The following is a 25,440-nucleotide window of genomic DNA, read 5'->3' on the forward strand; positions in this document are numbered from 1 at the left end:
AGTCGCAGGCAGTGGTGTCGGGCGAAAATTTTGGACTTTGGACGCAAAGCATAATAAAAAATTTTGTTTAACGGTTATAAAACTTTCCCTTTCGTTATGACGGAACAAAACCAGTAATTTTGGTTATGAATTTTAATAAAACACCAATTATCTGAAACCGTTCGTGAATGAATTCATGGAGCGACCTCGCCCTTCAATCAAAGCAGAAACTTTCTCACTCTCGGAGCAAATAATCCCCGAGCATTAGAACCGGAAAAATTCGCGTCGATAAACAGCGGAATGATTGACGGGCAGTCTATTCTGTTTCAGCTGAAATCGAGCTGAAAAGCTCTTCAGCCTGTCGATCTCCCTGAAATGAGATCGAGACGTAACCAGCCGGCGCTGCATCCAGGATTAAGCTCCGAGGCTCGATTTGTACACACATTATTTTACTGTTGTGATTTAATCGAATGCAGGAGCTTTAGAGATTTCGGGGAAGCAGAGAATGAGAACGAGGCCCGAGGTCTTGTGTGACGCTTATTGATTTATCTTTTCCTAATCCTTTGTATCCTCTCGACGTATTAGATTGCTTTGTCCTTGCAGCGGTTCGATGCGGCTCTTTGTACTTTTCCTTTTTGTCGATTTCTTTTTCGGGGATTTCTAATGGTCATTGAGTTTGGGGTTGAGTGTTCTATACATTGGAAATTTATTCTCGAGGGAAGGTCTTTTAAGGTTCATTAATTTATTGATTTTAGGGAATCTCGGAAAGTGGTTACTTTTTCTGGGATGGAAAGGTTAGGAATTTATTTATATAAGAACAGAATAAGCTTTCAGCAAAAAACAGTGTCGAGTTGTTTTACGTCATGTAACTCGTAACAAAATATCTTTTTCTCGTTGGGAGGTTGTTTCCGAAGGTTAACAAAAGTGATTCCAAACGTTTTAATGGAACATTTTAAGGTTTATTGCCTGGAAACTTTTCTCAGAAAATATATTTGTACAAAATGTTTTTATGATAAACAAGAATTCTATTGAATGACTAAATAGCCAAAGTGTAGCGAAATACTACAAACGGTACTTACTAAAGCGTAATGTAATCTATTAAAGCTTCAAGATATGTGGTGTCTTACCAATAGTATCGTTGGGTTCGTTGTTCACGCATTGGTCTTAAAACGATCATCTGCAAAATATAGAGCGGACTGAAACAAGACCGATTTAGGTGCTTGATTGATGACGTTCTCCACCTCAATAAAAAGAAGGCTACATTTTATTCTTCTTGATACGATAATAAAAGAGGTAGAGGGCGACGGCGTGCTTTTTTATTATTAGATATTATTGCATTAGTGTTCAGTTTTTGACCAAAATATTTTAGTTCTATTGAGGTAGAGAGAAAACATTTTGAAATTTGGCTGCTTAAAATACTGACGCAAAAAATTGCTATGATAAATAAAAATAATCATGTGCTTTTGTTTCATCGTATTCTTCAAGGTATATAGTACATAAAACTTGAAGCGGCCTTTTAAAAAAAAACGTCGGTTATAGTTACGTCTAATTACATTTCCATTATTATTTTTCGAAATTCGCTGTACAAGAGAATGCTTCCTTTTGTCCTTTTGTACTACAGTAAGAATATGTTTTGATGTATTTTTATCAAAAGTGTAACTTTTATCCATTTTAATAAATTTAGAAGTTCGCTTATACATACAGTTTCCGACAAAAATTTCAAACATCACTTTTCTGTCATGTCAAATTTTTTAATGTAGTCTATGCTTTATTGTCATTATTTCGGACAGCTGGAATATCAAACTTTCAAAATACCTAAACATCTAAAGGTTGCTTTACACTATCTGACGACTGAATGACATTGACGTCTGAAATTTTTTGGCTGTAACTGTATATGGTTTCAAGTAATAAAATTAATGTCGCGCCTGCCTGTATTTAATAATAATCTTGTCAGTCAGATTAGATTAGCACCAGTAGGTCAGAGTAGTGTAAGTCACTTTCCAAGTGATGCGCGGATAAATGATCGGTAGTTACGCTAGACTTTTGGGGATGGGGTGAGATTAGACAATAATAGCAGACTAATTTGTATGCTGTAATTCTAGAATCTCGAAAGTTGTTTTGTTAATCTAATTAATGCATATCATTACTTGGTCTTAATACCCGTAATGATAGAAGTCTTGCCTGAATGCCGGTCATTTCCGGGTCAGTGGTGGGTCTTAATAAAATAATAATAATTTATTATCATAATAACAGTTCGCCCGAAATTATGTTCAACCCGTTTGTCTCCATTGTAGCTTAACTAATTAAATTAGTCCTCTCCTCTCTTTTGAGGAGAGAAAATCAATCAAATTAAATTTTCTTGGAACCAGGTACTTGTTATCGAGACATGCTAACAATCGAATTTTTTGGAAGTATAAACATAAACAGACGAAGTTACGCATGTACTGAGTCATATGTGAGACAACATATTTTCTCGCTTGTAGAGAAAATCTTTATTTTTTTGTTTATACTTCAAAATAACCCAGTTCTAACTAAATGAAATATTATTGATTTTATCTCAACCCAACGGAGCAATTAATTAAACAGATTCCATTTCTTTTTCCAAAAATCTAGATGTCTAACCTAAACATTAATAAATTTAAAGAACATTTACTCGGCAAAATTGTAAGATGTAGTAGTCATCATTTTTTGCTAGGGGCATAGAAGGAAAAGATTTTATTAACGATTTATGCTTACTATAACCATAACCAACTGTTAGTAATACTGTAATAATAGTAATGGTAGTTTATTTTCCCACAGACATTTACCGTCCTTATCGGAACAAAAATACAAATATATCCAAACTTAATAATAATAGTAATAATAGTAAAGAAGAGGGGACTCGCTATGAATTATTATTATGAAACATTTCTCAAAATTCGCAGGTTAATATGAGCTTACATATTCCAAAAATACAGACAAAAATGAAAAATAAAGAAAAAGAAAATTTTGGGACACCGTTTCTTTTTTTGAAAAATTTAAAACAATCTAGGTATTCTTGCTTGGAAAAGAATTTGAAAATTACTTTGGAGCTTCTAGTGTCTTTTCTTATAATAATTTAATTAAATTTCTTAAAGGATACCTCATTTGCAAAATCAGCTTTATCTTAGCAGGTACCAGCCCCACCCACCCGCCTTCTATTTTCTTAGAGGGTATGTCTTGTGCCAAAATCAGTTTTATCATAGCAAGTACTAAACCCGCCCACCTGGGTTCTTCTCATTCTGAGGGCTAATTTTATCTCCGTTTTCTATACGAACCACCTTTCATTCAGAGCAGACAAATGAATCACTGAAATGAAGGTGGGTGGGTGGGCGGGGCTAGTGCTTGCTCATAAAAGCTAAACATAGCCCCGCCCACATTCTTTCTCATTTGACTAACTTATTATATTTATTGTGAATTGAGAATCGAATTCTACTTTGACATGCAGAAGAATCTAAGATTTAAAACAAACTCGAAACTGTTAGCCTCACGCACACGCCCGCCCTCTGTTTTCTAAGAAGGTATGTCTTTTACCAAATTCAGTCGTATCGTAGCAGGTACTAGCCCCGTCCACCCACCCTCTGTTTTCTTCGAAGGTATCTCATTTGCCAAAATCAGCTTTATCTTAGCAGGTACCAGCCCCACCCTCCCGCCCTCTGTTTTCTTAGAGGGTATGTCTTGTGCCAAAATCAGTTTTATCATAGCAAGTACTAAGCCCGCCCACCCGGGTTCTTCTCATTCTGAGAGCTAATTTTATCTCTGTTTGGTATAAGATCCACCTTTCATTCAGGGCAGATAAATGAATCACTGAAATGAAGGTGGGCGGGACTAGTGGTTGCTCATAAGTCTTATCGTAGCAGGTACTAGCCCCACCCACCCACCCTCTGTTTTCTTAAAGGGTATGTCAAGTGTCAAAATCAATCAATTGACCCTCTTGTCATTTTACAATCGTTTGACAAGTAGGTGAGGTCTAGTAGCAAAGGTAGTAAAAAATTTGAGGCCACTTTGAGATCTTTCAAACTAGTTCACCATGCGTATTGTGCAAAAATAAGAAAAAACTTGAAACACCGAGCAATCTGCATATTCGGAGTAGGTAAATGGTTGGAATTTTGCAACCAATTTTGTGGTATTTATTGTTATAGAGAATAAATTATGAAATAATTTCATCGACCCTTATTAATATATGTATTAAACAACACAAAATAAATTTCCAATTACAGGGTAAATAACAAGACTTAACCTAATAATTGTGTCAGTGTTGTGTCACTGGTTGAAGGTTTCCACTTGTTTTGACAAAAAATAAAATAAAATTTTATTGAATTAACAAATTACTTCTGAGATTTCTATTTACATGTCTACCCTACCATCACAAATACATGTATGGCTAAAATACATGTAATTACTACATATTTAGGTTGATATAAATTTGTTACGATTATAATATTTGTGAATATTTATGTTTAATAGTGTTTTTAAATTCACTTTTTTTGGAAAAATGTAAGTCACAATAATGAAATTCATTTATATACCTTGCAATGTTTGAAAAAGTTGTCTTCACTCCTAAGTTTGTATTTGCAACAGTGCTGTATATTATTGCATGGTATCTGCTACCTATCCTTGGAAGTGAAAACTGAATTAAATTTAACAAATATGGACAGTCTATTTGATTATTAAGAAGATTATAACAAAATATTACTGCTGACATAATCCTTATACACTGAAGTGAGTCTATGGTAAACAAGTGAAACAAATTTATTTGTTTACTTTATAATAAAGCAGTTTTACAAATTTTCTTTGAATATTTTCAAGTCTAATTTTTGACAATTGTAGTGAGGAAACCATACCAGTATTTTTTTTTTACTCAAGCCGAGGGCGTACAAGGGAACTATATAAACATTTCAAAGATTTGGTGTCAGGAAATTCTTTGCATGTTCTCATCACAAATCCTAGTATTTTTGATGTTTTCTCAACTAACTTATCAACATGATTATTGAAATCTAATCTTGCATCAAATGTAACTCCCAAATCTTTCACGTTACAATAACACATTTACCCACATTCTGAGGTATATTATTTAGTTCACACCAATTACAACGGTGCAAAATTTTATGTTTATTTTGCAGATTATGACAATCTTCAAGAGTTGTTAATTTCAAAAAAATCTTTATATCATCAGCATACACTAGTGCACAATATTTCAACGTATGTGCTAAATCATTAATGTAAATATGAAAAGTAAAGGACCCAAATTTGAACCCTGTGGAACACCGGATAATGCAAAATATGGTTCAGACACAAATCCGTTTACAGTAACCACCTGTTTTCTACCCGACAAAAATGACCTAAAAAAATTGACTAAAGTATGCGCAAATCCCATTTTTAACATTTTCTCAAATAGTAATACATGGTCAACTTTGTCGAATGCTTTGGACGTGTCTGTATATAAAACATCTATTTGACCCTATTTTTTCATGGCTCTTTAACGACAACAACGCTTCATTCTCTCTTTCGACTAATTACAGATTGTGACTTGTATATCGGATGTAGCGTTATTTAAAAAATTAGGGGGAGGATCAACTTAAAATTATGTTGACCACTCTTTCTTGCCACTAGTACCACTCTTTTGTGTCTTTGTTTATTGTTATGCGTTAAAGAATGCTAGGAATATATTTTTAGACCATGCTATAACATCTTCAGGAGGGAGGGTAAAAACTTAGCACGGATTCATAAATCACACATATAAGATGGTGTCATTACTTTTTAGGGGGACATAAATGAAAAAAATTTGATTAGCTATTTACCACGTTTATGATAATCTTAAATGTAGGAGTACCTTATTTTATAAAATTTAAATTACATTACTAATGTAAATTTTGGAGATGACGTCATCGTTTTGTTGTTGGGGATAGTTAACAAAATTTTAGTTAGCGTTTTACTATCTACACGATATTCCTAATGCACATGTAAAATTTATGTGCTGTTTAATGAAAATCTGGACAGACGGCAGGTAAGCAGACAGACAGACAGAAGCAGGAGACCTACACTAGGGGTCATGAAACGCCGAAAAAACGTAAAAATAGCCAGTCGTCCGATGGACTCGATCACAGTATTTCCTTCGATGTCGTTCGGAAGTAAAAACATATATTAATATTTTTAATGAATTAGATATCATTCAGTAGTCCTGAAAATCAATGGACAAAGTTTTATATTCCTACAGATTAAGGAATGCCGATTCTGGTGGAATTTTGTTTTGGCGTTTACATTTATTCATCAACACAATTTTCTTTCAACTGTATTTAAATTTCAACACTGCTAAGACAAAAATATCGAAAAATATTTATACCTACAACTTTTTATTAGCTTATTTTAGTCTGCTAATGATTTGGAGGGGAGGAAATGTGGTGCTAGTATTTTTTCTCCGCAACAAATACTCATTTTGACTACTTTATATCAATTGTAATTTTTTTACACCCTTTGTGAATTCTGGGTTGCGGCCGGTATCAGTTGTCAGAATGCGCATTTCTTATTCAGTAGGTATACGGAAATTCATCCACTGATTTTCATGCCTGCTGAAATATAGAAACTAAATCGGTCGTTAGCTTTCAAACTGTTAGGTCAGCTCAGGTCAGGTCAACCGATATCATTTAGATACTTGAATCTACACCACCTACTTTGACGCTTAGATCGCACCAGTATACTCTCAGCTTGTTATAGAGTACCTAACTGAAATTTGGGCTAAGAATTTGAAATTACACGCTGTGTATTCCTCGATTACACTTAATTAGTTTTATGTGTGTGACTGCTCATTAGAAGACGAATTTGTACTACAAAGATCAACTTTCTTAATAAATAGCTTCACCTTTTGATTTTAATTTATTGCAAAAAATCGCTTTTTCAACTTGTATATAAATAAATTAATTAGCCTACTATTTTATAGAAATGTAACTTTTTAAAATTTAGTCTTGAAATTAGTTATTCTCTAAATAACTTTTAATCAAGAAATTTATTATACATTTCCAAAGCATTTGTGAGTTATTAAACTTATTTCAAAAGAATCCCTGCGACGTAATCTAACCTCCACATATATTGGGAATAAGTTAAACACTTTCAATCACTGTTAATCTCACTGCAAAAATCTGTATGTGTTTAACGTTTACGTCCTATTTCATCATAATTTCATCAGTCTTGCGTCTGGCCATGAATCATCAAATTATCGACTTTTAAATTGCAAATATGAAATAATATGTTACAATAGAACTTTAATAACTTAAACTTCAATAACTCGAATTTATGATAAATCGAATAAAATTCATTGAATATTACTGTAATTCCCACTTGATAACTCGGATTTCTCCTTAAGTTGAACTATGATGATAAAGCGCACATCCGACAAATCTGAATAGTCTGATTTTCGATTGTTTTTGGTCTAGGTTTTGACTTGCTCATTACTGTTGTTTTTGTAAGTTAGTTTATAAACTACTACGCTTTCATATTTTCTCGATGAGTCATCATCCCTAAAGTATGAAAAAATTAATCTCCCGTTTCCGTCTGTCTGTTTGTATGTCTGTCCGTCTGTCTGTCCACTGTCCGTGACGATTTTTGTTACATAGATAATCTCCGAAACTACTGGACCAACTGTTGTCAAGTTATATGTGTATTATGAATATCATATAGATCTTAAAACGTTAACCAAACTTTGTCTAATCATCCCCACTACTAATGTGATGACGTCACCTCAAAATTATACATTGTAAATGGGTTTTAAATTGTATAAAATAACATAGTCCTACACATGTAGTTTATGACGCCGTGTTGGCTTTTTACCGGAAACGTCCAGATTTTTGGTAAAAAAATCAGAATTATAAAACAACATTTTGCAATTTAATTTTGAATCTGCAAAATCGAATACTTTGAAATCTTGCAGATGTTTTAAAGTTATCAAAAGCATGGTAAATTTTTACTCAAAAAATTGATGACGTTACCTCAAAATTTTGGGAATAAATCCTATCTTGAATGTGTAAAATATGATGAGTCTACTTGCGATTTATCATTTCATTCATATTTTTTAGATTTGCTTTTACAAGGTCACTCAAAAAAATTAATGAATGAGGCAATTTATTTTAATGATAAAATCAGGAGCTGCTAAGAATGTTATTAAATTTTAAAGTTATCGTAAGCATGGCAAATTTTTTATAAAAATACATGTTTTTATGCCCTCAAAAAATTGATGACATCATCTCAAAATTGTATCGAGTAAATCCTATCGAAAATGTGCATAATATGATAAGTTTGTAGTTAGGATTTATCATTGTCTTTCTATTTTTAGAATTGCATTAAAAGCGACTCAAAAAAGATAATGATTCAGTCGATTTATTTTATGGATTCAATCAGGAATTAAGAAATCGAATGTTATGAAATCTTGCACAGGTTTCAAGGTTATTGTAAGCATAGTAAATTTTTAATCAAAATATGTATATCTGTCTAACCACCCTACCCCTTTTTCTTTCCATTAGATAAACTAAATTTAATCAGTCTCTAATTTTTTGACGATCAATTTAAGAAGGGTCACCCCATTTTCTCGAAAATCTGAGAATACGCACGTCGTAATAATGCTTAAATAAGAATTATAATGATAATATTTAGCACGTTTTGTTCGATTGCGGCTTAATTAATAATTTAAATCTTCTGTTTTAAGGCAACAAATTCATTCAAATCAAACTACTTAATATTTTTCCGTATGTATAAAGATAAACACTTCGAGTCGTTGCCTCTTACTTATTGCCCGTAAGCTAAGGATGTATAGTAATCGCTGCATTTATCCTACGCTATATTACTATACGTATCCATGCAAAATGTTAATGACGTCATCACAAAATTTTCCAATTGAAAAACTCGCTTTTTTACCTATACTTGAACATTATCATACGTATTTTTATTTTAACTTATGAAAAAATTGGTCGAAAGTTGTTTCGACAGAACTTCCCTCGCTCCTCAAGTACAATGAAACATATCCAGCATTTTTGAGTTGAGTTTTTTCTTTACACAATTTTCGATGACGTCATCAGCTACTAAAAATATCAGTATTGTATTCCTAAAATTTTCTGGGAAAATGGAACGAGTCGTTCCTGATTTAATCAATAAAATAAATTGATTCATTCATTAATTTTTTTAAGTAAAAATTCATCATATTTTGCACATTTTGGGTAGAATTTATTCGGCATAATTTTGAGATAACGTCATCAATTTAATTAAAACACGTACATTTTGATTAAAAACTTACCATGCTTACAATAATTTCGAAACGTATGCAAAACTTCAAATATTCAATTTTGATTTTTCTTGATTTAATCAATAAAATAAATTGATAGTCATTAATTTTTTTGAGACACCCCGTATAAGCAAATCTAAAAAATATTAATGCAGTGGTAAATCACAAGTATAGACTTATCATTTTTTGCACGTTTATGATAAGATTTATTTGGTAAAATTTTGAGGTGACGTCATCAATTTTTGGGGGGATAAGCAAATACATTAATTTACCATGCTTACATTAACTTAAAATGTTTACAAGATTTCAAAGTATTCAGTTTTGCAATTCTTGATTTATCCAAAAAAATAAATTGGCTGATTCATTAATTTTTTTAGTTACCCTGTCTAATCTAAAAATGCGTTTCTTAATTTGATCAATAAAAAATTGGTCGAAGGCTGTGAGTACAATCCGACAAATGCAACTCTTTAAAAAAATTATAAAACTTGATATTACGATTCTCGTGTTGTGATAATTACTGTAAAGTAAAAACCCGATCCATAAATAACACCCCTTGTCCTTCGGCACTGGGTAATAGCAGTTTGAAGCTCAAGTATTTATTTATGTTTATACACCCAAAAAGTCAAGTAGAAATTAGTTTGATTGGAATGAGTTAGTCTTCTCAAAACACAGAACTAGAATTATTGATTAAACCACAATCGAATAACATGTTATGAATATTATAATTCTTATTTTATCATTATTATATAAAGACGTGCGTATTCTCACATTCTCGAGATAATGGGGTTGTAACTTGATCATTAAAAAATTTGTGATGACGCCATCAACATGGATAATACTACTCACAGCACAAAAGAAAAGTTGCCACAGCGCATTACTAGTGCTAGAAAAAAAATGGAAATCGCCAAATTCGGCATCGAACCAAAAGTGATGGCAATTCGTCAGATAAATTCGATTACTATACTTCCTTAGCTTACGCTCGGTAAGTAATTAATAAAATTCGCAAAATCATATCTTATAGTTTTTTGGAACAGCTGGATTTGTTGTACGTACTGTACATTATGGACGAGAAAAGTTCTGTCGAAATAATCTTCGACCATGTTTTTTGAATATCCAAATAATAGACATTAAAATTCCATTTTAAGTGAAATATTTGATGATTGATGAACGAAATTGTCTACATCTAATTCCTCAATTATCTGAGGATGGTTATTCTCACGTAGGTTGTACTTTACCCAAACTCCTGTATTAGATTATTATTCATACGTTGTTAAACAATGCGATGGACACGGGGTGTACATCCGCTCATTTCCATTGGTGGATTAAGGCTTGTCTGCCGATTTAGGTTAAAATTGTTTGGTGTGTAAACTTCCCTTGTTAAGGATTTTAATTTTACTACGTTTGGTCGAAATTACTCTCTGATAAATTTTAATTAGTAAATAACATTTTACCTTTTAATATGTTATTTGGATTGTTCAAGAAGAAACGGTGCTTTAATTTCTCTGTGACAACATGTCTTTAATTTTAATTTTAGTGGATACCGTTTTGGAAGTTTTCGGCCTTCGCATTTAAAAATGCTAATTACATTACAATTATTTACTTCTATGTTTTATTTGAAATTATTGCGGCTTATTTTTCTTCCTTAGTGACTTTATTTTGTAGTTTCAGAATTGACATAAATTGATGACCATATACTTTCATATAAACAAACTTTAGTTGGAAGCATTATGTTGTAACATCCAGCAAAAATCCATCGTCATAAAGTGATTCCACAAACCTTGACATCGGTTTTCCATTGTTTTGATGTCTCGATGAAATCTTCGACAAAAACATCATAAAGGCTACTTTAAAATCCGAAGTATAATAAATGGTCGATTTATTTTCCAAACATTCTACAAAATCAAACGCTGTGTTTATTTGCCCCAGTTAATTTTAATGCATTGTACTCCATTTTTTCCATTGTTATACACAACTCCAAAAATATACTGTCTACCAAATTCCACACGTTCATCATAAATGTTTTTCAATAACACATCCACCGTCAACAATCACGTCTGAAATCTAAAGGTACTTACGCAAAATTCAAACCCCTCATTAAGCGGACTCAATTTAATCCTTTAAGCATATCCAAGCATTTTCTGGAAGAACCTGACACAAACGAAAACTAATTTCGTTATAATTACATCGGACGACTTAATCTGAATGGTTGTTGGATTAGGACCCTGGAGTTTTTCAGACGTCAGTCTGCTGAAATCGATTCGAGTCGAAACGAGACGGTATTTTCAGTCTGAATGTTTACACAGCGAGAGGGTCGAATTAGAAGCGGGCAATCTGTATTTATAACGGAACATGTTGATTCAATGTAAACATTACCTACGCTTCAAGTACTCGCCGTGTTTGTGCTAACTTTCGACAAAAATAAATTCAGGCGAAAGCGCTCTAATTTGCAGGTAAATACTGAAAATCTAAGGAGATGCGGGAAAAGACAGTGGCAAGGACGGGAGCACACTGGACGAGGCGCTCCTCGAACTTTCGAACAACTTCCAAAAGCTTTACAAGTTACACAAAGGACGGAAAGTTTAAAATTAAAAATCTGACCACCTAAGATGACCGAAAGACGCCGAAAAATTGCATGAAAATAAATTTCTTAATCAAAGAAAAAAGGATTAAAATAAGATTTGGCGGTAATGAAAGAGACAATTAATCCCTTTTCTTGTTTTTTTTTTTTTTTGTTGTAATCTGAAACACAAAACCTCAAAAGGTAACTTTCAACGCTGTAAAACTTGTTCTCATGTAAAATAAAATAAATGTGTCACAACTTTTTTGTGTAAAGACGTTAACTTGAGTGACTTAACTACCACCGACGCTGGCGGGATCAAGCAGAACTTTTGGAGCTCTTTAACAAGCTTGTAGTTTAAACTTAACAAGTTAAATTAAATGTAAAATTGTATTTGTACTTGGATTCGTTTTTTATCAGAAAGATTTTTTTGTAGCAAGCTCAAAGCGTTCTCTAAAACTCGTTAAACGAAGCTTTTCGCAAATATTCATTACAACGAGTGCAGTTGCTCGTTGCAATTATTCGGTCAGTGGATTTGAATGCGTTCGTTCGCTGTGGTCTTTTAAACGAAATGTTTTCCGTGATCGTTTGAACTATCGATGTTCAATTAACTGAAGCGTGCGTTTCAAAATTGTTTATTGTTGGCTGGTTAGCAATTACTTACCATTTTATGACTGCCTGCTGCCCAAGTAAATACAGTTGCACGCAAAGTTTGCTCTTTAAATTCAATATTTTCAATGACAACTAAGCAGGTAAAGTAAACTTGACGTCGTTTGTGTTGGAACTTTATCTATAAAAGTAAGAAAGCGTCTCCTTGTTTTACTATGCAAAGTACACTGGCTATAATTAGGTAGATAACGTTTCTGCGAAAATAAACGGCAAAGACATTTATTTCGTCATGTTGACGTTATTCGGTGTTGTTGGTCGTCGTTTCTGTTAAGATAAGTGGCGACTAATTAAGTGTAATTACTGCATGCATAAAGGTGTAGAGATTATTACATTTTAGTGGTGTCCTATTATCTGACTGGGTTTTTTATTATACGGTGGATTCGTGTGATAGTTTGCTCAGCAATACTTTAAAAGTTTTGGTTATGGTTAATGGTGACTATTATTTTGCACCACTTTTAATACACTGTAAGTAAAATTAATTGCTTAATTAATTGTTCACTGAAGAAGAAGAACAGAAGTCATGTAGAAACCAAATAGTAAATTTGGTTTCCTATATGATTTCTATTTTGTCAGCGATCATTGTATCTTTTAACTATTTTTTTCTGCTGATCGTTACGTTCAATTTCTTATGCGATACATACTTGCTACACTAAAAATAAAATTTTCGTCATTAAAAGCTAAACCATTAAAAATTAACATTTATTTGTTTACTAATTTATTTGTTGTTGAAAACTTAATATAGATTTTTCAGAAATTTTATCCGATTTTTTTTAATTTACAAAGTTAAAAAGCAAAGAAATGCTACAATAACTTTCTCAGTTGTGTGACGCATGTTACTTTTTTTTTAATATTTTAATAAATTGTACTGGAGGACAGATTAAGAGATGGAAAATAGTTTAGTTAAAAAAATTTAAAGTAGAATTTGATTTAGAATGTGAAGTGGTGTTAACGGAATTATAATCATTTACTCAATACTACTCTCCTTCTACGTTTTAGTGTTGGGGAAATGAAGTCGAATTATGTTCTTCTTCCACGATTTTTTCCTTTTACTTTTCTTACAAAAAAAAAATTTCATACTGTGTAGTTGTGATCCCTGTCTTTTGTTGTTATTCATGTTTCACCTCCAAACGTCAAAATTATTCTGACTATTTCGTTAACACCGTTTATCTTCATCAATTTTGGAATTTCTTTATTATATTAATAAGAAACTATGTTTTTATACAATTAAATAGCTTCCTCTATTCCACTTTCATTACTATTTGTTCAACTGTATCGTCCTTATCTTCTTCTTTTTGTTCTACAAAATGCTTATTTTTAACCCATTTTTACTTCCCGAACGTAACCTAAAATTCTAGAGTACGAAAAAAGTCTCCTGTTTCTGTTTGTCTGTCTGTCTATCTGTCTGCGTCTGTCTGCATGCCGTCTGCCGTCTGTCGTTTGTCTCTATCTTCTCAGAGAATTTCTGAAACTACGCGACCGATTGTCGACAAATTTTATATATACGTTAGGAATATCATGTAGATGATAAAACGCTAACTAAAATTCCAAAATTTAGTTAATCCCACCAATAATTTGATGACGTTTCGAACTGGTGATTTATGAATCTACCTCAATTTTTTACTCTAGGTATACCGATTTTTTCAAAAAAAGTTCAAATTACATCATCACATTTTATATCAGTACAAGAGCACTGACGTGTGGTGAACTCCGCGAAGGCACAGAACTTCATAATCCTATAAATTAAGCATTTACTTTTTATTTCAGGATAAAGTTATTATTTTATCTGGTTCGATAAACTCATGGGTCACAATTTATTTTATTGATCAAATCGAGAACGCTTCATGATAGAGCAATGTTGCGCCCGTCTATAATTAACAATACTTAAATAAAAATTATAATATATACTTACCCAAAATAATATCCAGAACGTTTTTCTTCAATCCAGTTTAATTAATAATTTTAGTCGGCTCCTCTGTTTTTACGATGCAGCTTGCTGAGTGCTTAATCGTCGATTTTGTTTGTTGTATACACGTAAACAATCGACGTTAAGCGTGTACTGATAATATATTTTTTCCCGTTGGTTATCTGTTTTAAATATTATTGGCAATGTCGGTGCCTGTACCTCTGTGGCATAGGGGCTGCAAAGGTGTTATTTACGCTACTACATAACTTTCTTCTTTACCTGTAGGTACATAAACAGTCCACATATATTTTTACTTCCAGAGCGTAGGCTAAGGAAGTGTAGTAATCAAGTCCCTTGGACGAATGACCACTTTTAAGTTTTCTCGACGTTTCATGATCCCTACAGTATGAAAAAGTAGTCTACCGTTTCCGTCTGTCTGTCTGTTCGTGTGTCTGTCTGGTGTCTATATCCATTTTTACTAAACAAGTAATTCCGAAACTGCCGAACCGATTGTTCTCAAATTTTGTATGTATTACAAATATCATGTAGAAGGTTAAACGCTAACCAAAATTTGGCTAGTCATCCCCAAAACAATTTGATGATGTCATTTCAACGAATTGTATTTTAAAATGATTTGCATGATATATAAAAAATATACTATACTTGTAGTGTACGAATTCGCTTTCAGTTTTTTCGCTAAATGCTACAATTTTCTCAAAAACATTTGCAAGGTATAATAACGTTATATTTCCAACGCGGGATATAACTCTTCGTGGCGCCATGGCTTTCTCGGGGAACGGCGTCCTGCGGTCGAATTTGTCCCTTTATTTTTAATGTAATCGATTCCGTCGACCGACTCTCTACTTTTACGTTTTCTCGACCTTTCATGACCCCTACAGTACGAAGAAATCAGTCTCCCGTTTTCGTCTATCTGTCTGTCTGTCTATCTGCCTGCCGTCCTGGATTTTTATTAGACAGATAATCTCCAAAAGTACTGGGCCGATTTTTGTCAAAATTTGCATTTATATTAAGAGTTTCATGTAGATAGTAAAACGTTAACCAAAATGTGTCTAATCATGTCCACCAATAATGTGAAGACGTCGTAAGTTCAAAAATGTATATGTATAGTATATGGGTTTTAAATTGTATAAAATAACATAGTCCTACACGTGTAGTTTATGACACCATGTTGAGTTTTGCCAGATTTTTGGAAAAAAAATCAAAATTATGCAACATTTTGCAATTTAATTTTGATTCTGCAAAACGATTGCTTTGAAATCGTGCAGATGCTTTAAACTTATGATAAGCATGATAAATTTTTAATCAAAATGTATTTATCCCCTCCAAAAATTTGATGATGTCAGTTCAAAATTTTCCTGAATTAATCCTATCTAAAATGTCCAAAATATGATGAGTCTATACTTGTGATTTATCATTCCACTCATATGTTTTAGATTTGCTTATACAGGGTGACTTAAAAAAATTAACAAATACGTGAATTTATTTTATTGATTTAATCAGGAACTGCAAAACCGAATGCTTCGAAATTTTTGAGATGTTTTAAAGTAATCATAAGCATGGTAAATTTTTGATCAAAATATATTTGCTCATCTCTCTAAAAAATTGATGACGTCACCTCAAAATAGTGCTAAATAAATGTTAAATTTGCCAAATATGATGAGTCTATACTTGTGATTTACTTTACTTATGAATATTTCTTAGATTTACTTATCAAGAGTGTCTCAAAAAAATTAGTCAATCAATTTATTTGATTGATTAAATCAAAAATTGCAAAACTGAATAGTTTGAAATTTTGTAGATGTTTTGGAGTTATTGTAAGCATAGTAACTTTTTAATCAAAATGTATGTGTTTATCAACCCCAAAAATTGATGACGTCATCTCAAAATTTTGTCGAATAAATTCTACCCAAAATGTGCTAAACATGATGAGTTTTTACTTGTAATTTATGCATTCATATTTTTTAGATTTGCTTAAGCAGGTGTGTCAAAAAAAATGAATGAGTAAATTTATTTTATTGATTAAATCAGGAACGGCTCACTCCAAATTTTCTCAGAAAATTTTGGCAATACAATACTGTTACTTTTAGTATTCCAAGTTTATATACGTGTCCCTGCAAAAATGTTGATGACGTCATCACAAAATTGTCTAAAGAAAAAACTCGCCTTTCGGTTTTTTGTTCTTTCTCTCATTTTCTCTCACATTGTGTATTATCCATGTTGTCGTCATCATAAATTTTTTATTGCTCAAATTAAGGAGTCACCTCATTTTCCGAAAATGTCTTTATTGATAAAATAAGAATTATAATCGTTTTCCGGGTTGGGACCGTGTTAATTGAGTTTTTGGGCTCAACGTTTCGCACACTTTCATAAGTGACATATCTTCAAGAGCAGGGTTAAAAAATTAGGAGTAAGGCAAAAGAAAACGCGTGTCAACCATTCCAGAGGCGAAACTCTTCTGAGATTGATTTCGACCGTGGAAGCCTCCGAATTTAAGAATTATAATATTCAGAACATTTTGTTTGATTGTGGTTTAACTAATAATTTTGGTCCTCTGTTTTGATGAAGCAAACTCATTCAAGTCAAATTAATTTCTACGTGACATTTTTCGATGTTTAAACATAAACACCTGAGCTTCCGATTGCTAATACCTAGTGCTGAAGAACATTTTATCCCGTTAGTGAAGTGTTTTAAATATATTTTACATTGTCCGTACAACGCAGGGGTGGTGGAGGTGTTATTTAAGCAGCCGGTTTTTACTTTATACAGGTTATCACAAAACGAAAATCGTAAATTCTAATTTTAGATTTTTTTTAAAAAGAGACCAAATTAAGAACCTCATTTTCTAGAAATTGTGAGAATACCGACGTCCTTATTTAATTATAGACAAATAAGAGTAATAATAATAATAATCATATTCAAAAAATTTTGTTCAATTGTGGCTTACTTAATAACAAACAAATTTCTAGGTGAGAATCTTCCTACGTAGAAACATAAACAATCGAAGTTAAGCATCTACACTGTTAATAATCTACTCTTTTCCGGTGGTTATTTGCTTTGAATATATTACACTATATGTCTGCGGAGGACACCGTCTTCGAATTTGCATCCCCGCCGGCCAGAGGGTTCGAGGTGTTATTTACACCACTGATTTTTACTATGTAAAAGAAAAGAAGCGAGATTTGTTTGTTGGACTGTACTTCAAGGATGATTGAAGTTCTGTCGAAGTAATTTTGGAGCAGTTTTTATTTTAAGTTGTAGGGGATGTCATAAACAATAAATAAAATTCGTAAAATTAAATTTTATTATTGCTTCAGGGGCAAGGGAAATTCTGTCACAACAACCTTAGATCAATTTTTATCTTTTAGATTTCTTAGCGTATTACTTTTAGACTTTTTCAATTATTTTAACGCGTTATAAAACAACTTTTGGTGTTCATGAATTTGACTGTAAATTTTATTGCCAAATCTGTCTGTTATCTGTTTTAACTAAATTCTTTGTCTATATTTTTTATTTTTTTCTCTCCCAATTTTTCTTATAGTTAAATATTTTTTCTTTCTACATATTCATGTATCTATTCCTTTACCGCTACCTTTGTTTTTCATGGTCACCATGCTGTTCTTATTAATATCATTTCCTATTTTCTTTATTTCATCTTTCTTGTTTTTCAGGTAATGAATCACTATTAGTTTCTACTTCTGTGTTCACCTTATATCTGTTATGATATGTTATTTTATATGTCTCTGGGTCTATTAATAAATAGTCAGTAATTAATTTTTTCATTCTTCTCGATTCTTTTCTGGAGTCTTTTCTATAATTCATTTTTCGATCCATACATAACTCCTGTTATACCTCTTTGGCCCTATCAATAATTCCACATTCATTAATCATTTATCGAGATATTAAATGTTTATAATATCTTTCACTTTTAATCATCACACGCTAGCGCAGTGTAGATCGGTTATTAATCATCTTTTCTAAATGGAACATCACAAAATTATTTGCTTCCTTGAGATCTCGTTTAAAATTTTGGTGACAAACTTATATTGATTTGCCAATTTCGTGTAACAACCTCATGCACTCCTAATCTATATAGGTAAATTGAACAGACGACACGAACTGGAAGACAGACTTGTCTAGTGGCCAGACAGATCTCCAGATTTAATACCAATAACCTTTTTGTGGGGTGTAGCCTTCATTCGAATGTAAATTCCTTCTAGTATAACTTCTGGGATGATCCAAGTAATCATTTCAATAATTACTGCTGTTATTTAGTTACTTTTTATTGTTTTTAAATATTTTACACAATTGTGGCTTAAAGAAGTGTTTATGCTTTTGCTAAACAAATTTTTCCCTCTCTTGAAATACCAATAAACAAGTAAGTACCCATATTCCCTGAAAAACAAAAAAAAAAAGAAAAACGAACTTATTTACAATTTATGAAGACGCTGACACGAGGACAATGAAAAGGCGAGTCATGCATTATGCAGCATTTGTGGTGATTCTTGATTTTACAAAGCGGCATGTCAGAGAGTTCATTAAAAAATTGTTTTCACTTCCAATGTTAAGTAAATTGGTAGAAGGTCCACACAATTTTTTATCATATATTGAAAATTGTTAACAAATTTATCATATTACTTCCACAGCATTTAAACTTGATAAAAGTTTTTATATAAAATTGGCAATCATATTTTGGTTGTCATAACTTTAACATACAATATCACAGACAAACAAACAGCAACAAAAAAAAAACAATAAAGCTTTTCATTAGATTCGAGAACTGTTTGTGTAACAAAACAAGGAAAACATTTAAGAAAAAGCAAAGAGACGCAGAGGAACACGAAACCATAGTGAGCTCAATTACAAATTGACTTTTTTTTTTCAAATCTAGAGATTTTGTAAAATACACTTAGGGTCGATGTGTGGTAGCAGAATTAAATATTGAATTCCAATTTAAGTTGCGCATGTGATTAAATTAATGACGCGATTAAGTGCTTCTGTAAACCGGAGATACATCAATGTACCCAATTCATTCACAAAAGATTAATAAATTGCTGCATCTTGTTAATGTGGCAGACAAAGATACAAAATTTAGACAGAATACTCATCGGTTGGCGGGCTAATACAACGATAATACACACGTTGGGTTCCTGTAACGAACTGTAGCAGTGCATCGATCAGTGACGCTCTCATGGTTCCAGTTGTTATTAATGTAACACTTGTATAATTACTTTCAGTTTGGTAGGTCATGCCAACCTTTACGTACTCTAAAATAGTACAATTTTTGTTCCGTGTGTAGCACCGCCATTCAGATGGCTGGAGGTCTGTTTATCTTTTTTTCCTACGGCATTTTCCATAAAACATTCCTGGCTACCCTTAGGTCGATAAAAAATTCTAATAATGTTCTTGTTTCCATTTCCTTCTTCGTGTTTTATTTAAAGGTAGGTGTTATTGATTCTTTTTTCGTTGATAAATTCTGACGGCACTTCGAGTGCCATTTCCTCCGTTTGTAATATTGTTGAATATGTTACTTTTTTTTATTTGTGATTTGATTATTTGAACCAATTTTTACGTTCTTAATAACTTACAATGCTTTTACCATGAAAGTGAGTAGTGAAGGTTTTAAGAGACCAGAAAGTGATAATTAATGCAAATAATCAATCGCCAGGTTAATTATTAATTAATGCTTCAGCTGATTCATGATGGTAGTTATTTCTGCTATCCTTTTGTAGACACATGCGTTGCTTTAAAAAAATACAGTCAGTCCACTGCCATCGATTATTGTATTCACATTTGTGACGTCTGCCGGTGATTAATTGTGTCTTAATCGTGTCTCGTGTAAATTCCAATCGACATATAATTTCCTGTGTTGCGCTAGTGTTCTTCACTCACTCTAATAATAGAAGCGAAATTCAGGTAACAAAAATAAAGACACACACATCCAGGTACTTGTTGCATGCTTCCTTCCGCTCTCGAAAATCTACTTCTCAAAACCTTGTCTATTTTCCAGCAGCGTTTAAATTCGACTTTAACAAGTCGTCGCGTTATCCCAAACGACTTAATTTTCTCCTCATCAAATCGCAACGTCATCCATCTGCCATACACGCCATCATTCCTGCAGCACGCCATGAACGTGCACACAATTTTAATTGGACGCTTCGACAATTTCATTATTCGAAATGTGAAGTGCCATTAACAAGATCCACCGAAACGAAGGCAGTTAACGAGAACCGAACCGAACAAGTTTCGGTCGTTTCAGCAAATTAGTTTACCTATTTCTCTTTAATTGAATATTTCGTTCCTGCTGAAAGTACATTACATGAAAGAGTCACCTTTCAGACGAGCGAAATTACTTTCGGGACCTCGATCGATCAGAGACCTGTTTACGCGTTTTTGCAATCCTTGGAATTGGAGGAATAGCGCGGAAAATACCGAGAGTATCTTCATTTTGTCGAAAAGATGAGAATGTTTCTGGGATTGTTTGCCAGAGGAGGGGACGTGGAAAATAGTTGGCGGGTGTTGGTGCTGACTGCAGCGAAAATTTTACTAGTTTGTTTTCAATAATGAAATCGTGAAATATTCATGCTGAAATGTTGAGTGTTTGGACAAGTGGGAATAGGGGCGAAATATTTGCTGAAGCGCTTAATTAGTGGCGGTTTTACCAATATTTTGCGTTTAACATCATTTGCGGTCTACCGCTAAATAATGTTATTAATTTAATTTGCTTCTGTTTAATAACAGGGTTTATAATTTAATGATACTTCGTTTGGCTTTTTCAAAAGTGTTTATAGAGGTAGATATTTTTAACAAAAATAACTGTTGGTAAATTCATGGGGAATTCCTAGTTTGGGAGATAATTACAACTACATAGGTGTTACCATGTTAGAACCTGGACTTTTCAAAATTCAACCAATAAATGATGAAACACTCTGTACAAGAAAATAGTCTTTTGATCCTTTTCTAGGCGAGTATTAAGAATTTTTAGTTGAGTGAAGAAGTGAAAAATCAAAAAATGTAAATGTCAAAAGTAGCTATTAGCTCAAGACCATTTCAACGTTTAAATACATTGAAATTTATTCAGTTATTTAAAAAACACCCAAAATGTCAAAAATTTTCATTTTAGTCATTTCGATGCGAGAGTCAATTTTACCCTATACTACAACTATTTACGAGGGTTTTGACTAAATACATAAACTATCTTTTATATTAAATTTTGATTGATGGAGCAGGCAAATCATACCATTATTACCATAACAATACAAACAACAAAAATCAGAAGCCTCATAAATCTTAATTGCTAACGATGTAGAAAGAATCGATATCAATGGACTTCATAAGCTGTAATCTTTCATTGCGTAACTTCTACCACTCAGATAGCGTAGTTTGATTAACATCTCGTCGAAAGCAAACATTTGCTAAAGCTAATATTATTTTAACGATGACATTTCTGAAAAACAATTGATACCTGATCAGTATTTGAGCAATCATGTTTAGTCTAATTTTAATTATATCTAGGTTATAATAGATAACTGATTTATTATAAAGTGTAATTTAGATAATCTGCTTAACCGAAGGAAACGTATAAAAAAAATACATGTTAGTTAAAAAAAAATTCGAATGAATTTTATAATAGGAGTAATAAATTTAGTATATTCAGAATGAAATGATGGCACATCATTTATCCATTTCTATTCTATTTAAATTCAACAGGCATTTCTCCAGTCAAATTCAAATCTATTAATAAAATAATACGAGCTGTTTAATTCAGCTGTTTATTACTCTAATTTAATGCTACATATTGGGAGTGCTTTCAATTTGAATTTGTTTAAGAGCTCTGCGACGATATAAATTTTAAGAGGCAGTTTAAAATTACCACATAGCTTACACTGCTCGTATAATAGCTTCCACTAGTAGTGAATGTAACCAAACATCAAATTTTTTGTTAATACTTACGATTGTAAAAGGCATCATAAGACATCTGTCAATTTTATTTTTTTCACACAATGTAATTTGCCTTATTTGGGACAACAAATGTCAAGTGGATGCCATTTATACTGAGTTCCAAAAAGGTTTCGAGCTAAGCTATCATTAATACTGTAGATGTTATCCGTAAGTCAAAATTTGTGATTTGCGTATCATTTTTCTTAGTATTATTAACACTTGTTTAGCTTACTTCCTAAAGTTTCTACATTAAAAGACTTCGGCGTAATTTTGTGTCATAAATTTCGTTTTAATGCCCATATCTTAGATAGTATTGGGAAATGTCAACTCAATAATAACTTCCCCGGTATCTACTATGTGTGAACATTTTAATATAATTTCAAGCAATTGCGACATTAATTTTAATTTGGGAAATAGTTGTTAAGTTGCATTATTACATTAAAATAAAATGAGTCTAGTTGTTATTTTTGCCAGTTTAATTTTTTATCACTTTCTTTACATATTCCACGACAATAAATTATTACTATTATAATTTGGGACATGGGTACGTGAGTATCATTTTCTTCAAGTCCTCACTCTGTGCTTGTTACATCGATTGTGCGCCACTGGAATTCGATACGTGATTGTTATTTATTACTAGCGTTTCTACCCACATCGCCCCCAAACTCTATTGGTAATTCTTCAATCCTTTTAACAAAAACTTCAATCCACTAATTTCACGCTTGACCTTTCACAGTAGTAAATGGATTTGTAATTCTAGTTTTTTCCACACTCAGTATTGCAAAGCGTCGTGTTTAAATTCCTAAACACTAATCCCAAATAATCTTTTTTCCGTAACAAGTAAAACTCGATTAGCTGCTTCTGTGGATCTTTGGACAGAAACACTTTCGTTTCGTTATATATGTTTTAAAACAAATTCATATCCTTGTGTTTTTTCTGTATGTCGTATTAAGAGGGCGTGTCTGCGCCAGTTTTAGCGCTTTAGGAAAGCGCATTCGACTGATCCGAGGGGCGCTGTCCCCTGGTGGCGAATTACTGAATATATCCGTAAAGGTTTTTTTTTAATAAGTTTTGCTGTATTTTGTGTACTATTCAAGCCGATCGTCCCTGACTCCGATTCAAAACCTACGTCTTTAGTGCAGGTGGCGCGGCCGCCAGCTCGACAAGGAACCGCGCACTCCGCTTCCGCTACGTGTCTCTCTGTTATTTAATCTCACTTCTATTTAAATGTTCAATTTCTATGACTCTGATATTAAACTACAAGTGAACAAGGGTCAAAGATTCAAAATAAACAACATTTAAATTCGCCATACATTCTCGTAAAGTTTTAAACAGCAAATAATTCTTATCTGCGATTAAGATCGGACATCAGACAATTTACATGATGGAAACATTCATCAACAAAATATTTACAAAACAAAAAAAGTAGCAAAGATTTATAAAACTAAAAAGGATTTGGTGTGAAATAAAACTTGTGCCGACAAAAAAATAGGTGAGATTAGAAACTGCAGAGCATGAAAATTACGTCGAATTTAAATTATAGAGCAAAGAAAATTACTGAAGCTAAAATTGTCAGATAGAAAAAATTTGTATATGGCGAAAAATAACAAAGCTAATGAAAGTACATGCGATTAATATTTTATGTCCATTCGAGTTATCAGTTGATTTTTAAAAATGAAGTTATTCGCCTGCATTGTGGGCTATCGTTTTACATTTCTGCAAACAAACACAAAAAAACATAGCAGGCAATTTGGGGGTCCAAAATGGCGTCAGACGAATACGTCGTTCAAGACAATGCGCCAAAGTTATGTTTCCCAGAAATGTGATTCACCCTGTGGCGTTGTTGTTAATTTGTTAAATAAGACATGTGCTCGGTTTGAAAATACTCTTTCAGCATAGCCGCTGCCAGAACAAAGAATTTACCTGATGTTAAACTATCCCACACTTTATCAACGATTCAAACAAAAAATGTTAAATAATGCCACACTCTATCCAAGTGACTGGCCACTTAAAACCACTAAGTTTGAGAGTTTATATCGTAGACTCTATTCCAAACAAAACACATAATAAATAAACGCAAAATGCGTTCCGCGTTGCGAGAAAATATGCGTCTATATGTAATTTTCAACGTTGCGAGGAAATATCTCTGTGATGTAACTTTGCACGTTGCGAGAAAAATATCTCGGTGATGTGATGATGATAACGATGATAATAACTGCCTAAGGGTGAAAATTAATCCGTCAGCCCCTCAGTCCACGATATCATGAATTCTGCCGTACTTTTCTATAGCCTTTTTCCACAGTGGGGCACCTTTAAGTTAATTTAACTGCCGTAAATGAACTATTAGCAATTTTGTGTAGAGGAATTAAGAAGTGTTATAATGTTACACTTAAGTATAAGCATCCAGAAACTTATTCCTAATTCGTTAAACAAAGGTGAGTCTTGACTAAGTGAATCGCATGAAATCTCCTAGCAAGTGCTCATCTAAACAAATTCCTGATTGTTAAACTGTGTTAGAACTAGTTAACGATTAAACTCCTAACATGAACTGTGAATTTACAAACAAAACAAATTTACAGACGTGTTAGCGTTGGTCGAAAATCTGCATATTTACGATTAAAAAACGCAAGAATTAGCTACGCGTTTTGGGGAAACTGTGGTGTCGTCGCCATTACGATTAATTAGCTTACTCACCAGGACATAGTGTGCACTCACAATAACAAACCAAAAGTGATGGACTGCCACCGAACAGAATGACTCATCTACCACGTCGCCCTCTTCTACCAACCCGCTAATTAAAATTCCAAGCAGAACTACCCACTACCCAAAAAGCGCTACCATGCACATGGTTGCCTATGTTTAACGATTCTCTTGATTGAATTTTTTTCAAATTCAAATTATTCAAATGCGATTTTCAGCGCGAAATTTTAGTTCAAATTTGGTCACCACAGTATTAAAATTAGAATTTGAATTATGAATTTTAACATGTTTGAGCATAAATTAATTAAATATTTCAATGGTGGTCAGCTGCATTTTCAGTTTAGTAAGATTTAAAGGGATCAAGTAAATATGAATTAGTATTTAGTT

At 32.6% G+C, this 25,440-nt stretch overlaps 2 protein-coding genes across 8 annotated transcripts in view; one reads left to right on the forward strand and one right to left on the reverse strand.

Moving 5' to 3' along the window:
• The window catches only part of LOC135137628 (uncharacterized), a 430,031-nt gene extending 417,413 nt beyond the window's left edge, over nt 1–12,618 (reverse strand). Inside the window, exons 1-2 of the mRNA XM_064067329.1 lie at nt 12,487–12,618; nt 1,107–1,156 (exon numbers count right to left, since the gene is read on the reverse strand). The gene's annotated coding sequence lies outside the window, so the exon portion shown is untranslated. The remainder of the gene's footprint in view (nt 1–1,106; nt 1,157–12,486) is intronic.
• Nucleotides 1–25,440, forward strand: part of LOC135137645 (neuroglobin-like) — a 316,194-nt gene that overhangs the window by 7,040 nt on the left and 283,714 nt on the right. For 2 of the 7 annotated variants that reach the window (XM_064067359.1, XM_064067364.1), the window contains exon 1: nt 12,738–12,956. The exons of 1 other annotated variant lie outside the window; for it this stretch is intronic. The gene's annotated coding sequence lies outside the window, so the exon portion shown is untranslated. Of the gene's footprint in view, nt 1–12,737; nt 12,957–20,078; nt 20,329–24,344; nt 24,789–25,440 lie in introns of those variants that run through there. 4 more of the 7 variants (XM_064067361.1, XM_064067365.1, XM_064067360.1 and 1 more) reach the window with 3 other exon arrangements.

Source organism: Zophobas morio, unplaced genomic scaffold (assembly GCF_036711695.1).
Source record: "Zophobas morio isolate AGI-343-1 ecotype UQ-CSIRO unplaced genomic scaffold, CSIRO_AGI_Zmor_V1 ptg000029l, whole genome shotgun sequence".
Lineage (NCBI taxonomy): Eukaryota > Metazoa > Arthropoda > Insecta > Coleoptera > Tenebrionidae > Zophobas > Zophobas morio.